The 10,419-nt window shown below is 44.8% G+C and overlaps 1 long non-coding RNA gene across 1 annotated transcript; it reads right to left on the bottom strand.

Annotated features, from left to right (window-relative positions):
- Nucleotides 1-977: 977 nt before the first annotated feature.
- Nucleotides 978-6,745, bottom strand: LOC122461661. The gene is made up of 3 exons (XR_006283745.1): nt 6,621-6,745; nt 6,178-6,332; nt 978-1,312 (listed from the first exon to the last, which is right to left on the bottom strand). It is a non-coding gene; the product is annotated as an uncharacterized LOC122461661 (long non-coding RNA).
- Nucleotides 6,746-10,419: the final 3,674 nt, after the last annotated feature.

The following is a 10,419-nucleotide window of genomic DNA, read 5'->3' as shown; positions in this document are numbered from 1 at the left end:
ACATCCCTTGGAATGTCGGTCCACTTATTAATTGCCCTCACTGTTAAAAAATTGCTAATTTGAATTTGTCCAGCTTCAGTTTCCAGCCATGGACTGAAACTGCCTTTAAATATATGAAACACTGTAGCAAGCATGGACCAATTTTTCAAAAAGACGCGGTGCACTTTCACTTGTTCCCAACTTGTGCGTGTGCAAACTCCAATACACATGCACACCTTCATCAGCTACAGTTACATTAGGTTAGATTAGCTTTTTTTTTTTAAGAATGATATAAACTGTCTTGCTGTAGGGCATACGCCAAGGACTAAGATCCTGACCCAGCAAAGCACCCGAGCATGTGTTTAACTTTAAGCATGTGAGGCATCCCACTGAAGTCAATAGAAATATTTACATGCATGAAGTACAGTCCGTGCTTAAATGCTATGCTGGATCAGAGTAGACCTGACTGAGATTAGGGGGAAGTTCCCCTATGGTCAGTTTAGGCCATAAATATTTACTATGGGGCTTAAGAACATAATGGCCATACTGGGTCAGACCAATGGTCCATCTAGCCCACTATCCTGTCTTCTGACAGTAGCTGGTGCCAGATGCTTCACAGGGAATGAACAGAACTGGGCAATTATTGAGTGATCCATCCCCTGTAGTCCAGTTCCCATTTTCTGGCAGTCAGAGGGACACCCAGAGCATGGGGTTGCGTCCCTGACCATCTTGGCTAATAGCCACTGATAAACCCATCCTCCATGAACTTATCTAATTTTTTGGAATGCAGGTATACTTCTTGCACTGTCCCCTGAAACATATAGAATTAGCCATCATCAGAGATGGGATATTGTAATTAGTGGGGTCATTCTTTGCCCCAAGCTCCTTGGTGCCAGTAGTGTGCCACGTTTCAAAGGCAAGCACTGCAGGTGCTTCAGCATTTAGGCCTTGTAGGCGCTAGCCCCGCTGGGTCCCAGTAACCACTCCGACACACGGCTAAGGGAAAGGTTTTTACTAGGGCTCATAGGCAGAGCCATCCCTTGGGTATGGCAAATCGGGGCGACTGCTCCGAGCCCCACACTTTGGCTGCCGGTGTGATTGGCTGGCACTGGGTGCGGTCGGTCCCAAAAGTGACAGGTCAGTCCCGGAAGTGACAGGTTCATCACTTCTATACCAGGCCCTGCTGGTAGGAAAGTGGAAATGTTGCAAATACCGTAGGTACAGAGACTTATGCAGTTACAGTTCAAGGTGAGCAACAGTGCTTCTGTTTGGGTCCAATCGACAGTCAGGGTCTTCAGGCCTAGTGTCTGGGGTGCTCTCTCCAGTCCGGTCTCTATTCAAGCAAATAAGCATTTGTGAGTTTCCAAGCTAGGCTCAGTTATTGTTTCTCACTGGGCACCTTTGCACTGGTTCTCTGCCCAGCCACTGCTGTTCCCCCTTAAGTCCCACACAGACCTTCACCCAGCTGTGATGTCTAACAGTGAAAGCCTGTTCCGCACATGGCTCTGTCCACAATTCCTGGGGTTTCTCTGCAGCTTCTTCCTACTGTTGGGGACACTGGGGCATGGCCACTAGGTAACTCGAGGGGATGGAAGACCACGAGTGTCGATGAAGCCCCCTTGCACTAGGCCCAGGTGTCCTTGGCCCCCCCTCCCGCCTGGAGGCACTCGCAGCAGCTCTGCGTACTAGGCCCAAGTGTCCTTGGCCCCCCCGCCTGGAGGCACTCACAGCAGTTATGCTGAGGATCTGCAACAATATGCTGCAGAGAGTCAGACAGCCTGAAACTAGACAAGGCCAAACAGGGCAGATATGGAAGAACAATGCTGAATAAAGCAGCTTTATGTATATTTTTACAAATGATACAAAAAACAAGGGAACTAGCTGGGAACTGGATTGGCTGGCTATATGGATACTTAGGGCAGCTTGCTATTGGATAAGTATGCTGAAGAAAGGATGTATAAAAGCCTGTGTAACTTCCTGCTCTGCGTGCAGGATTTGAGATTTTATTCTCCCTGTACTTTTTTGCAGCTGCAAATAAACTTTTCTGCTTCTCTACCCTGTTGTGATTATTGGGTGAAGCACACCGGGCAGCGAACCAACCCCTGCTGTTGTTTTGCCTCTCAGCACTGGGTGCCGGCAACACTACCATGTGGCTCCCACTCCTAAATAGAGCCACTTCCTGGGTCAGGACCTTTCCCCTTACCTGGTGAGAGGATAGGGAAGTGCAATGGGGAGGGGTCTGATGGGAAACAGTCCCTGTTTTGCAGCTCTATCACAATATTAAACTAGGTCACTCACTGGTCTGATCAAGCATGGCAGTTCCTATGTGTAAGACAGAACTCTACAACCTTGTGAAGCACAGAAAGCAACGAGACATGCCTTAGTGTGTTATAGACGGATGAATGTTTATATCACATCAAATTTACTAGTGTTGCCAACCTTCCAGGATTAGCCTGGAGTCTCCAGGAATTAAAGATTAATCTTTCGTTAAAGAATTGTCAAGTGATTGAATCTCCAGGAATATGTCCAAGCAAAATTGGCAACCCTAAAATCTACCGACAAAGAAATTACTGCATTGGATTGAGATGACAGTATGCTAAAGACAGACATGAGGGAGTAAGTTTAAAAGCTAATATTGCTGTCAAAATCTATGAAAGAGATGTGAAAGTCGAGTTATTTAACACAGAGAATTTTCTGTACAGGAAGAGGGAGAGTTCAAAATCAGTCAATACAAAAGGGAACAAGACAATTTAGAGTAAACGTTTCAGCTTCAGCGAGTGGCTGTGAGGATAAAATGATTATACACAGCTGTCATCCACTGTATCTACAGGGGGTATGAAAATTCCCAGTCCTTGTAGAAAAACAACAAAACCATTTCTTTTTCGTAACCTTTCTGCCAGGCGGAGCCAGCAGCAACAAGGGCCAGGTTGAGTATCTAGCGGTTCCTTTTCAACACCACCACAAAACCGTCTTGAGACCCCACCCAGTGACTTGGGACAATTACACATATCCCTGGGCATCTCTAAGAGGCAATACTTCCCCGCTCGCAAGAACAGAGTCTGAGTGTAGCAAAAACTTTTTAATAAAAGGAGGGAATTAACTCAGCATTAATTTGGGAAAACACTGCAACTAGGGTACGTAAACATAAACCATGAGCAAAAGACCCACCCCCAAGTAAGTTGGGCAGTGTCTTTTTCCCCTCAGGGTCTTAGGTCCAGCAACCTAAAAGTCCCTTTAATGTGCCTGTCCCTTCTCTGCACTCCACTCACAGTTGTCTTTTGCCAGTGCAGCCCCAGAGTTCAGAAGTTCATCCACAGAGTTCACCTCCCACCCTGTATCCCCTCTTCTGCCAGCTATTTGGAGACTTCCTGGTAGAGTTGCTGGTTACAGGTACTTCTCCCCAAATTATGGGTCTTCCTGACTTCACGCAAGAACTTCACCAGAAGGCAGGAGTTCGCTTCAGGCCAGCTGACAGCACCCTAAGAGGATGATTTTTCAGACAGCACACCTGTTCAAATGCTGCGGAAGCACAGCAGAAATATAGCGGGCAAATGCGGGGTTTAAATGTCAAACCAGGGTAGAGGACTTATGCTGCAGGAAAATAAGAGGAGGCAGAGAAAGCTAGAAAATATAGCCCTGTGGAACTGTGGGAAGGCATTGAAGGTCTATCAGCACCTGGGCATGATTCTCACTGCAAAGCAGGTGAATTGCCAGTCCAGGCTGAAGAGAAATCCAGGCTCAAACCTATACCTTCAGTTGTTTCTGCTAGCACAGGCTTAAAGCACCCTGTGGTCAAAGACTATGTGGACATCAGCAGAGTTGGGGGCAATACCCAAGCGCCTGGGGCTAATTCTGTGGTGATGACATATCCTAAAGGAAGGAGGGAATCCTGCTAAACTTTAATTTCCTGAAGAAAAATATGTTGTCCCTCGTTTTAGGTCTTTGTTACATATTGTGTCCCACATTTGGGCATTAGTAGGTTGAGAGGTGAGAAGCGTGGAGATCTGCCAGTATTGTTTCTACACTGAGGGAGCCAGTAGAGGCACAAAATGGACCAGCACTAACTCAGAGATGGGGGATTTTAACTCTTCCATTTCCTGCCCCCCTCTCACATTTGTACACTCCCCACCAAATGGAACAGAAAGTAGAGCACCAGTGTAGACAGCCAAAGAGTAGCTATGCAGATTCTTAAATCTGTTTTCAACCTACACATGGTCTATAAATAGGTATGAGTCACAAACCCCCGAGGAGCAGTTGCAGAGGGAAAAAAACTGAGTAAGAATAAATGCCATTTGAAAATCTTCTGTGTAAAACGAATGCATATTTGTGGAAATCAATGTCACTGAATCCAACACACTACAAGCAGAAATACCCTATTGATTCTGAAACTAAAATCCTTCATCTTAAACAAGCACATTTCAATTTAAGCCACGTGTAGCCTGAATCAAGGCCTTTTTTTAAGCTGACAGCATACTTTCCTCCCAGTCTATACACTTTCACTGAAACCAGTAGACTCATTGGGTTAACTACACTTACCCAGATGTACGGTTTGCTGTACAGTACACTTATAAGCAAATCACTGTGAAGTGTTGCAGCATGGTCTAGTAGACTGAGCACTGGCTGAGAACCAGGAACTCCTGATCACTACTGTGAGCATTGCTAATAACTCACTTGTATTGATTTAAGTTCGACAGAGGGCTCCATTTTCAAAAACACATTGGCACAATATGTGCCTAATTTGCCCAGGCAGTTACCAAGATTCCATGCACAAATGGCTAGTCAGACATTGTCTGACCTGTGACTTGCATTAACAACAGCTAGAACAGCTCCTCATCCTGAGTGGGATCCAGGCCTGGCAAGCAACCGGCAGTTTAATTTACTGAGTTGGTGAGCTAAGAGCACATCCACACAGGAGGAACAGACAAGTTCTCCCACAGTACATTACAAATGAATCCACAGAGTACTGCAGCACTAAGAATCACAGGATATCCTGCCAGAAGTCCAGCCTAGCCCACAGGCTAGTACAGCACCAGTGTGGACGCAGCCATATAGGTCTGGCATGGGTAGGTCTTTGCACTAGGGATGCTCCACCTGGACTAGGCAAGCCTGGGCTCTTTTTGTACAGAAGACATATCCTTAGTGTAACCAGTTTTTTGTATAATCTTGGTTACTTTTGATGTAAATAGTTTTCATTACTAAAAATGGGGGAAACCAAATTTGTGCAGATTGTAGATAACTTTGGGACTAAAATGAATGACCTTGAAATGAGGCACATTTGAAAAGTATGCAGCTCTCTAACAGAGCCATTATACAAATAGAATTGTATTGTCATTTGTCTTGGGCCATTTATGGCAAAGGGTACATGTGGCTGTTATTTCTGCACATGACTCCAACTGCTATGGTTAGGGCATTACCTACTAAGTAAGTAATCTTTAGATGTAGTCTAGATTTAATATAAAAAAAAAAGCTGGCAAAGTAAAGGTTTGGGGATTTCTACTTTAACAACTATACTTAGATTGACACCAGTGGGCTGCTGTTCTTCAAAACCTGTAGAAAATCAGGGTAAACTGGTCATCTCACCTTGCTGTGTAGTTATCCATGCACATTCCAGTCCTTACAACACTAATAATTGATTAGCTAGATAGATGAAACAAGAAAATCAAAACCAATAAACTCACCAGAACTTATTGAGGGGATGACAAACATCCCCTCAAAACTAGAATATCAAGTTGGCAGTAATATGCTAATGTTGCACGCCAACATTTGGGTTTAAATGCAAAACAGAATCCTGGCTGTTAGACAGCAATTCTGGTAATTACATTTCATTAATTTTTTCCTCTGATAAAGAAGAAAATGAACACTGCACTGTTTCTAAACAGGGTTTGCAAATGTGTGAGCCAAAGGGGAAGTTTTTGGGTTTGTCCTATGATAATAAACAAGATATGTGGGAACCTGCGTGATAGTCTGGTTCTCAACTGATGGCAACTGTGCTTTGGTGAATCATCATGCTTTGTGTTCCCAAAAACAAAATCAAGCATGTCTTTGCTTTGGGATTTGCTACGGAGGATTTTACAGTTTCCAGGTTTCCCCTGCTCATATGTGATTAACTTTTCCCCTTTAAATAATTTGTACCTTGATTTTCAGACTCTGAGCAAAATAAAATCAAATCCTGCAAATCCCAGGTAGCGGGACACTCACCTCTCATCAGTGCCTCCTGTTGGCTGAGTGTGATGCTGCAACCTCTTTTTCCCCCACTCCTGGTGCCCTCTGTAGGTTGATGGCCTCACTAAGTGGGTCTTCAGTGGCTCAGCCCTCCAAGTGTCACCGTCAACAGATGAATGGATGAATCTCTTCTGGAGTAACAAAGTTCAATAAATAGTTATCCCTCACCAGGGTCTTCAGTCCCATCTCTGTACCTGTTTAAATTCCAGACCCTTTCTTGGGCTTTTAGTAAAGAGCCTTATCCTCTTTTTGGGACTGATGCCATTTCCCCACAGGCTTGTGGGGGGAACCAGGCCTACCCACTACTCCGGGTCCCATCCCAGGAACCCTACACACAGCAGCCCCATACTACTTCCCTCAGTTTGCTGCTGGTATTCCCTGGGTCTTTTCCCAGGTAGCCCCTTTCTCTTCACCCTGACCTCAGTGCAGAAGTTTTCAAATCCTCTTCCTCCTCACTGAATGCCAGTATCACCAAAACCCTTCTTCTGGGTTTCTTATTGCAGTCCTGTGACTTGCAATAAGCACCCTTCCTTACTCCTCTAGTCCCAACCAGGAACTGACCTGCTCAGGCCCAGTAGCTCCTTTTAACTAAGCCTGCTGGGTTCTGATTGGCTGCTTCCCTGCAGCCTTTCTTGGCAAGCCTGAAGAACCCACCTCCACTGCTCCTTTCCTGAGGCGGGGTGTAGTAGGACAGCGAGGCCTCCGGCAGGGGCCTCAAAGGGTCTGCTACACCCCATCACACCCCAGATTCATCAAAACCACAAAACACACTCTTCATAGGAACAAGCTGGAACCTAGCTCTCAGCATTACCCAACAGCACCAAGCATTATGAAGTTATTCAGCCCTAAGCATAGCCCGAGCACTTAGTGAAGCATCTCCATCATTTGCCCAAATACGGGTAAGAGCATTCAGTGAACCAGCCCCCAGCATTGCCAGGAGTGTGCTCAGCTCTGTACAAAATCCAAAGGAGAGACGGGCTCATCCCTCAACTAGTTTAGGGCCAAATTCTCTTCTGGTGTAACTGGGTGCACCTCCATTGATTTTAGTGGCGCTATGTCCATTTACACCAACAAAGAATTTGGCCTTAAGAATCCTAGGAGGACCATACAATTGGCTTTTGGGGCTCTAGGAGCTGGCCATGCCAGAATAAGAGGTGAGTGCTACATGACACTGGGCCAAAGCCGAGTTTGCTCCACAGAACACCCTGAGAACGAGTCAAGAAAAGACAACTACTAAGTGAGAGGTGTGAATGTGAGGGAATTTGGCTGAGAGGGCAAATGGGAATCAGCTTCTTCAATATGAAGCACATTAAAATTCACTTCGTCCATTAATCACAGAAACACTCCTGATCTTAAAGTATTTGGACGAAAAAATAAATCTGATAAAAAGTGGTTTAAAAAAAAAAGGATACAGGGATTGGAGGTTATAGTAGATTATGGCTTCAGTGGCTACTGTGAATTTGATCTGTCTCCCTGTAACATGTTAGAAGAATAAGAGCAGCCATGCACAGAAATAGCCAAGGCCAGGGGGTGGCAGAGAAAACAGAGCATCACTGGAGATGTATGGTATGCACAGGTGGAAGTTATCCATGAAAAATGACAGACTATCCTGGTATAGTATGGTCCCACCCACTTGACATCAATCTCCAGTGAATAGTCTGGAAAGATTCCCATTGACTTCACTGGGCTCTGGATCAGCCCTACATCATAAGCAGGCTTGGGAGAATTAGCTTTTTATTTTTAAATCATTGCAATGGCTAATATTTATTATTATTTTTAAGCATTTTTTTCAATTTTTTAATCAGTTTACCTATTCACAGTTGCAGGAAATTATGGGGAATCAGACAATGAAGGAGGGTCAGACAGTAATTATTTAATGACAGTAGGTGCTGAGGTTCAAAAAGTTAAAAGATTTATCACTGTTAAAACACAAAGTGTTAATGTCACATGTCAAAGCAGATAAAGTATCCGTGATTCAAACTCTAGTTCCCAAGCAGCATTTTTCTTACTTTGCTTATCTATACATTTCAATCATCCTCGATGGAAATATTTGTTCATTGGTTTGTGTGTGTACGGTGGAATCGACGTTTACTGACAAAAATCTAATCCTCCCTAGCCTGCATATCATAGAATCATAGACTATCAGGGATGGAAGGGACCTCAGGAGGTCATCTAGTCCAACCCCCTGCTCAAAGCAGGACCAATCCCTGGTAGGTATAACAATACCTAGCTCTTATGCAGCACTGTTCATCAGTAGATCACAAAGCACTTTATACAGGAGGTCAGTATCATTATGCTCATTTTACAGATGGGGAAACTGAGGTGCTGAGAATTGAAGTTACTTGTCCAATGTCACCCAGCAGGCAAGTGGCAAAGTCAGGACTAGAACCCAGGTCTCCTGGATCCCATCTAGTGCAATATCCACTCAGCCGGACTACCTCACATGTTTACTATTAAGGAATGCATGCAAAGGCAGTGCAAGCCACCTCAACTCCCACTGTTAGTAAAAGTTGCTAAAAAACCATAGTACTTATGTGAGGGACTAAGAAAGATTTCTTGGTTCTGTAGTCACTGCCTAAGCCACTAGCCCACCGGCTCCCGCAGAGAAGCTACTTAACCCCTGTACCTTAGCTAGTGTATGTGAAATATATGGCTACTGATAAGCAAACAGCTTGGACAACTGACACTTGTCTATGGGAAGTGAAACCTGAGAGGATATTAGTTTTCAATTTTTTTTCTTTTTCATTCTTATGGTCTAAAACCAGCTTTGTTTTTAAACTGAAATTGAGGATGGTTCATGACAGCTAGAACAGCAGGTGGCCAAAGATCATTTCATTTTAAAGGGAGGTGACTAATTCTCTCCTGTCACACTTGAAAGCTATTTCAATATCAAACAGAGTAACTTTGAGCGACTGCATTACCCTTTGAGCACTTGAACCCTGAGATCTCCTCTCTTTTCATTTCAGGCAAAGGTCTCTTTACACCTCATGCACAACTTTCAGATCATGCTTCTTACGAGTTTCTGAAACAATCTTGCCCATTTGTATTATAGGGATTAATCTAGTTGCAAATACAGATGTACCAATTCTCATTTATTCTGCTGAGGGAAATGCAATAGTATTTCACAGAGATGTGTGAAAATAAAACGTCACCGAAAGGAAAATGGGAGACACTTGCCATTTTGGCAGTGTTGCAGAAAGGGACAATATCAGATCAAGTTTTGTAAAATATGAAGGAAGTTGAGTAGACTTTGTTTAAACATACAGAGCCCCAGCCCCACTCTGCTTGCTTAGCAGGATTATGGCAAAACAAACAAACCTAAAGCCTGTTTAACTGGCCCTTTGAAGCTTCTTCCTATATAGCCACCATCAGAGCATCCTCTCCCTGCTTCCTCCATGGCCCTCTGAGTCAAGTTGCATTTCCAGGAGACATGGGACATAGTCAGGGAATCTCTATATCCCAGCAATCCCTGGGTGCCAGAGTGGCCTCTGGGGGTTGTGAGCACCCAGCATGTTACAGTAGCCAATAGACTGCTTTAGTTTACACCAGGGAATGGCCTGTGGTCAGAAGGCCTCAGGAACTGAGAGCCACATAGTTGACTTGAAGCCACCTTTGCTCCTGCCATCCACCCGTCTTGTATCAAGCACAGCTTGGCTGGACCAGAAGATCTGGCCACTCCAATTAAGTCAGTTAAATTCCATTGCTGCTTAAAAAAAAGTGTGTAATGATAGGGAATGAGTCCCCAAAAGTCTAGTTTGTAGGGAGTGTATTGTCTTGGAGAAGGAGATTCAGTGAGACAGAAATCCACGAAAATCATGGAGAGAGAGAAAGAAGAGTGGGGGCACAGGACCATTGCTCTATCTTGGTGTCTACCTTTCTGCCACCAACCCCTCTCCACTGGAGAATTGGATCAATCGATCTAAAAACCAGGGTGTCTGACTGGTAGAGGAAATGAATGAGGCTTCTGTGGTGGCTTTTTGCTTGGGGGAGGGACATTGGCTGTCAACCAGCTGATCCTGTCCTATGCTCTGGCATTGGTCCAACACTCTGAGCCTGCCCCTGGATACCCTGGCCAATCTCCAGAAGAAGATCCTGGAGTTCTTTTGGCTGGGGAAGCACTAGTTCTCTGTACCTGTCCAGAGCATGCCTCTGAGACAGGGGGGACAGGACCTGATTTGCATTTGCAGCCAGGTCCACATTGCACCTTCAGGCCCTGCA

This window comes from Chelonia mydas, chromosome 1 (assembly GCF_015237465.2).
Source record: "Chelonia mydas isolate rCheMyd1 chromosome 1, rCheMyd1.pri.v2, whole genome shotgun sequence".
Taxonomy (NCBI): Eukaryota; Metazoa; Chordata; order Testudines; family Cheloniidae; genus Chelonia; species Chelonia mydas.
The sequence above is the reverse complement of the archived record's forward strand: the minus strand, read 5'-3'. Positions and strand labels throughout refer to the sequence as shown.